The following is a 7,354-nucleotide window of genomic DNA, read 5'->3' as shown; positions in this document are numbered from 1 at the left end:
GTTGATTCAAGAGAATTATTCAGAGGAGGATACCACAATGTCTACCTATCTATGAATAAAACAATGCAAGCAAATATTTATGACATGCTACTCATATTAATAATAAGCATCATGAATCATCGCCTCCAATGGAGTATCGGGTCAGTTTTGTTGACCACCTCATCCGCGGTCTTTCTCCCCCCATCCACGAGTTTCTTCGGGGTCTCCTTTTTGTCTATGGGCTTCAGCTGCATCAGCTGACGCCCAATTCCATCCTCCACGTGTCGATTTTTATCACACTGTGTGAGTGCTTCCTCGGAGTCCAACCTAATTGGGCTTTGTGGAAGCGCATTTTCTGCGTCCGCCGTAATGGCTCCCACGGCGTCGCCTATAACATCGGCGGCGTTGTTATCTGTGTTCGTTCTGACGTCGAGTACTTCGACGTCAAATTCCCCGACTCCGTCCAAGGGTGGCGCAAGAGATGGCTCTATGTACACGAAGAGAGCTCTGATTCAGTGGAGTACAACATTGCTCCTTTTGATGGAAGAGCCAAGATTCTTCGCCGCCGATCCTGGGACGCTGAAGCTACCGAAGAAGAGAAATCGGCGACATAGGCGCTGATGACTCGCATCCATGAGCTCCAGAACACCTGTGGCAAGGAATTGTCGGGTATCCAAATCACAGCCTACTTCCTTAGGATTAGAGTGCAGCCTCTGCAAGCTCGCAAAAATCCCTTTTGGATGTATGCTGGTGATGAAGATGTCGAGAGGCTCTCCAAGGACCTTCCTGTGAAGAACTTGGAGAAGTTGATCCGAAGAATTTCAAAGCTTAGGAAAAAGGACACCATTCCATCTTCTTGCCGCGTTAAGCCATATAGTAGCACCAATCCCCTTCCCGAGGTAATTTTTCCTTTTGACTATTATATTGTTTTCTCGAGTTTTTGGTATCTGTCAACTACTATTTTGCTAGCGCCTTTTTTGCATAACTTTTTGTCAACACTCTTTGTTTTTCGCAGAACCACCCTGTTCTAGCTTCTCTTCCTCCTCTTCCTGAAGGTGGAGAAGTCGAAGAATGCACCGTTGTCGAGGAGGACAACCAGGGTACTTATCGCCCTGATAGTGAAGTCGCGGGTTCCCAAAAATCCGCGGCTTCTTCTGAAAAAGAAGCTGAGTCTGAGGCCACTGCCTCGACACGCTCCCTTCCTTCCGCTGTTTCTCCAAGGAACAAGAGAAAAAGGGATGAAGTCACCGATTCCGGCACCTCCAAAGCCGAAGAAGTTGGTCCTTCCGAAAGAAAGACAGCTTTCAACCCTTACGAGGATGCCCTTGTCAGCTCGTAAGTTCCCTATTACTTTTTGTTGCTTTGCTCTCGATGTTTTTGTCTATCTTGATTCTTATATTGTCTCCATTTTGTTGCAGTGGTGACGAGGAAGAAGAGCAACATATTGACGCGACTGCTCGAACGAGTACGTCTCGTACTTTAGTTGTATCTGAAGCTCAGCCTGATGGAGATGAAACTTCGCCTCCTCGGCAAAACATTGAGCATCCAACTCCACCTTCAAGCCCCCGTGCCCCTTCGCCAAAGAGGGCAAGGGTCGAGCCATCCAAGGAGCCTATCCTACAACTTGGTGGCTCCACGACTCCTCCTTTGGATGACGTAAGTTGCTCACTTCTCCTCTTTTGTGCAAAATATTTTTCGATGCTATCGACTATTTTTTGTTTTCGAGCTTTTTATCTTATTGATGCTTGTTTCTCTTTTCCCTTTGTCAGCCTTTGATGAAGGAATTCATCCGTCTCGGTACCCAATTTGTCGGATACCGCGACTATGCTAAAAAAGCTGAAGGTGATATTCTGCTACTTCTTCTGGCAAATGACCTTTTCCTCCTTTCTTGTCATGATTTTGATTGCTGTCGACTATTTTGTCAAAAAATCTCATGGAAGCCAACAAACGTGCTGACGCACTTGCTCGTAAACTGGAGCATAGTGAAAAAGCTCGTAAGAAGGCTGAAGCAGATGCCAAGAAGGCTAAGGCAGATGCCGCCACTGTCGAAGATCTTCGAAAAAGGCTTCATGACGCCGAAACTGCCTTAAGCGACAACATATCCGAGCAAACTGTTCGTGAAGCTGAAATCCTCAGTCGCTTGCAATCGCAAAGTCGACGTTTTGTCAGTAAGCCTTTAAACCTTTGTTGCTTCTTCGGGTTGTCAAATTTATCCTTGCGCAATCTTTAACGATCTTTCTTTTGCTTCTTTGTAGGGAAAACACATCATGATTTCAACTTGGAATCTCGTGAAGGCGATCAGTTGCTACAGATTGACAAGGTATTAACTTGTCAATGCCTACAGATTGTAGACTAGGATTTCGTTAGATGTAGAGGGCAAGTAGATCTCGAAGGTTTCAGCCGAAAAGTACTCGACGAATATAAAACTAGGGTTGTGTTGATAGTAGATTCGATCCTCTCTTTGTCCCTCAACTCCCCCTTATATAGGAGGCGGAGCCGAGGGATTCGTAATACACAAGTTTACAGAGTCCGGGAGGGTTTCTAACCCGTCCCGCAAGATTACAAGTTATACTTCCTAATACAACTCTAGCATTCCTTTCTAGCATCTTGGGCTTTCGAATCTTCTTATTCTTCGAGTCATGGGCCTTCAGTAAACCCTGGGTACCATATTCGGTAGGCCCATTAGGGATGCCTATGTCACCGAATCCTCGGGTGCCTTCCAACATTCTCATACCATGGAGGAGTGTCTATTTGCAAATTAAGTTGCTTACTGATAAATCAGGGCAAAACATGTGAAGAGAATTATTTAAGAAGGTTGATTAATTGGGGCTGGGCACCCCGTTGCCAGCTCTTTTTGCAAAATTATTGGATAAGCGGATGTGCCACTAGTCCATTGGTGAAAGTCTGTCAGGAGTAAATGACAAGGTTGAAAGATAAAATACCACATACTTCCTCATGAGCTATAAAACATCGACACAAATTGAGAAGTAATTTGAAGGTTTAAAGGTAGCACATGAGAATTTACTTGGAATGGTTTGAAATGCCATGCATAGGTATTTATGGTGGACACTTTGGAATAACTTGGATTTCAGGGGTTTGGAAGCACGAGCAGCATTTCCGCTCAGTACAAGTGAAGGCTAGCAATAGACTGGGAAGCGACAATCAAGAGAGCAATAACTGTCATAATCATGCTTGCGACAAAATAGAATTAACGGAGGCATAAAAGTGATACAAGAACTCTGAAGCAAAGTAAATCATCGAGGCTTAATTGACTTTTTGTTTAGTCATATGCATGCGTGAGCATGTGCCAAGTCGATTCAAGTGAATTATTCAGAGGAGGATACCACAATGTCATACCTATCTATGAATAAAACAATGCAAGCAAATATTTATGACATGCTACTCATATTAATAAATTGGAGCAAAACATGAGAGATCATGAACTACTAGACTTTCTTAAATGACATATACCTCACATGAACCAACTAAGCATGCTCACATGGATGAGTATATGTACAAAAATGAAAACAAATAGAGTTCATACCAGCCTCTCACCACAGTCGAGTTGTCGTAGATCGTGATTATTGTCTTTCACTTGTGTAGCTTGAATAATATGGAATGAAAACCAAGCTCCAGCCACTGGAGACCGCTGAACTCCATAATGAACTTTACAAAACCAAAGAAGAACAACAAATATTTTTGGTGTTTTCGAATTGGAAACAAGAACAAAAGGAAACAAGCAAACAAAGCAAAATCTTTTTGGATTTTCTCATAGCAAACCAACGATAGCAAATAAAGCAAAATAGGAACAAGAAACCAAAATAAACAAATGGTAAAGAGAAACAACAGAAATATTTTTGGTCTTTTTGTATTTTAGGAAATAAACAAAGCAAAAACAAGAAAATGAAAACTAAAAGAGTCACGTAAACACAAAGTAGCAGAAATTCGTCAAACTTGACAGCAGTACAGTAATCTATTTTTACAAAAATCTTCCGCTGCTCAACTCGAAAAGTGCTCAACTAATGAAAGTTAGATAATAACCTGGGGAACATGCACAAAAATTGGCTTCGCAAAATAACGTTCTGGCTGTTTTTGGTAATTTTTTTGGTATCAGTCCAGAATCTGTTTTCAAACAGCACTTCCCCAAATATCATCTCCCTCTTATTAGAAACCACCTTAAGAAGCTAAACAAGTATGTACAAGTATCCGGAAATTGTAATATGCAATGAATGAGTGATGCCGGTATACCTCCCCCCAAGCTTAGGCTTTTGGCCTAAGTGGAGATCAACCCCAACGAGGGTCAGGGTTCCACGCCGGTGGATCGTACATGGTGTGGTCATAATAAGGTCCCTGTGCAGAAGAAAAGGGTGAAGGCTCCACATGACCAAAATGTTGATGTGAAGAGCTCGCTGCATCGGATGACAAGTCGAGGTGTTCCTCGGCCTCCTCCGTACCGTCCCCTGCATGATGGCCATCCCCCTCTATGTATGCATTTAGTTCATCTTCCGTGACTGACCAATTTTTCCTGGAATCAAGGTTAAACAAAGCAGGTGCAGGCAATCCTACTAGCCTTTCAGTTTTTTTAGTTGTTCTTCAATTTTCTTGTAAAATGTTATCTTATAAGATAGGTTACTCAAATTAGACCAATCAGAAACAAAGTCATGTTTTATCATGGAAACAATATCAAGTTTCTCTATGGAGAGCTGAACATCATGAGGGTGAGGTTCTACACCATGCATAGCTAGCAAACGAGAGGCGATGAGACCTCCACAAATTCCTCCTTTATCACGATTAATATCAAGTCTAAAGGCTATCAAAGCACCCCAATTATAAGTCCTATCACATTGCAATGCAGCAGCTAGGAAAGCCAAATCCTGGATAGATAACTTATTTGCATTCTTTCTAGCAAGAACGCACTTGGTGATGAAGTGAGCAAAGTAGCGAATAGCTGGGAGTTGAATACTACGAATTTTACCACTTTCATCCGAGAAACTTCTCCCTTGACAGATCATCTCGTAAAGTTTCAAGAGTTCCGATGGCAGCCCCCTAATCTTCTCACGCGATCCCCACTGTGGCACTTTAATAGCTGCACAAAAATCATCAAAGTGCAAATTGATAGTTTTATTGTAAATTTTATATTGAACTATGGGGTTAGGTTGGGACCAATGGAATTCAAAATCCTGCACCACTGACATGGTTAGTTTTGCATATTGGTAAGGTTCACCAACAACAAAACTTTCCAACCCTGTATTGGAAATCAGATTTTGAACATCTTGCAAGATTCCTGCACTCCTCATAAAATCAGTGCATGGGTAATAGGAGGGGTATACTCCCTCTTCGCGGTGAACTCTCATAACTTCTTGCACCTCCAATTCTTGTTGGTTCAGTTGGTGCCTATTCCACTCCATTTTCTGAATTTTTTCAACAACATTATAAAAGTTGATTTGGAGACATATAAATGAGGGAAACTACTATAGGAACTTGGTAGATTACTAAACATGCATCAAAACTAATTTTTACAACTTAGAACAAGCATGCAAGCTCACTTAACATGTTACCTACAGCAGCAAAATGCTCAAGATATACTCAACCAAACAAAATTCTATTTGGATAATCGGAGGAGTCACATACCGGAGAGCAAATGTGCCAAATTTCAGACAGAAATCTGGGCCGAGCAAAGAGATCGAAGAATCCTGAGCTCTTGAGCAAAAACGCGAGTGAGAGAAAGTTGGTACGAGTTTTTTCGGGAGAGAGAGTAGAATGGGAGGAAGAGATGACTTAGTGGGGCAAGGAGGGGCCCACACCACGGGGTGGCGCCCCCCTCCTTGGCTGCGCCGGCTCATGGGGGGCAGCCCTGGGGTGCCCCACTGGTCAGCCCCAGGCACTCCCAGGTTGCTCTTCAAAAAATAAGACCAACGGTATAATTTTTGTAAATTTTTGAGAACTTCGAAAAACACACATTTCTGGGTGTTAAAATTACTAATTCAGGACAGAAAAAGATTTTCAAACTTCTAAACAACTTAAGCATCTTGCAAAACAAGTGGTACTACAGCAAGTAAAACAAGTGGAGAAAGAAAGAAATGTTGTTTAGCTCTTCTATGCATATAAAATATACTTGTTAACAAGGTTGATCAAGTCTTGCCACCAAATAATTTTTACATGTCATAAGAAGAAATAAACCTCAAATCAATCATGTTAACTTATATTGTATTGCTATGGATCCAATCACAAGAGTTTGATATTCTTCTTTAGGCTCATATATTGGACAATCAATATCTCCCACTTTGATAGATCTCAAATTAGAAATTGTATTAACTCCATATACTTTATCAATCCTCTTGGGAAAATAAACAGTATGTTCCTTGTCATCAACATTGAAAGTAACTTTTCCTTTATTGCAATCAATAACAGCCCCTGCAGTGTTAAGAAAAGGTCTTCCAAGAATAATAGACATATTATCATCTTCAGGCATTTCCAACACAACAAAATCAGTTAATATTAAGCAATTTTGAGTAACTTGAACAGGAACATCCTCACATACACCAACAGGAACAGCAGTAGATTTATCAGCCATTTGCAAAGATATATCAGTTGGTATCAACTTATCTAGATCAAGTCTCTTGTAAAGGGAAAAAGGCATAACACTAACTCCTGCTCCCAAATCACATAGAGCAGTTCTAACATAATTATTCTTGATGGAACAAGGGATAGTCGGTATACCTGGGTCGCCCAGCTTCTTTGGAACTTTGCCATTGAAAGACTAATTAGCAAGCATAGTGGAAATCTCCTCATTAGGAATTTTCCTTTTGTTAGAGACAATATCTTTCATATACTTTGAATAAGGAGGCAATTTAATAGCATCAGTCAAAGGAATTTGCAAGAACAAATGTTTCATCCAATCACAAAATTTATTATAGTGTTCTTCCTCCTTTGATTTTAGTTTCTTAGCAGGAAAAGGCATTTGCTTTTGAACCCAAGGTTCTCTTTCATTACCATGTTTCTTAGCAATAAAATCTTCTTTAGTGTACTTTTTATTTTTAGCATGCTTTTCAGGTTCATCTTCAACCTCTTCTTTATCAGAAACATCATTCTTATCATTATCATTATCATGTTCATTACCACTTTCAGTTTCAGCATCAGAAATAGAAATACTATTAGGATCATTAACAGGCTCAGAGGATTCTACAACAGTTTTATGTTTCTTCTTCTTTTTCTTAGAAGGAGCACTAATTTCTTTAGTTCGTTGAGAATCTTGTTCAACTCTTTTGGGATGCCCCTCAGGATATAGAGGATCCTGAGTAGAAACACCACCTCTAGTTGATACTTCATAAGCATGTTTTTCTTTATGAGTATTTTTTAACAAGTCATTTTGCAC

The sequence above is a fragment of the Lolium perenne genome, chromosome 6, assembly GCF_019359855.2.
Source record: "Lolium perenne isolate Kyuss_39 chromosome 6, Kyuss_2.0, whole genome shotgun sequence".
In the NCBI taxonomy this organism is placed as follows: domain Eukaryota; kingdom Viridiplantae; phylum Streptophyta; class Magnoliopsida; order Poales; family Poaceae; genus Lolium; species Lolium perenne.
The sequence above is the reverse complement of the archived record's forward strand: the minus strand, read 5'-3'. Positions refer to the sequence as shown.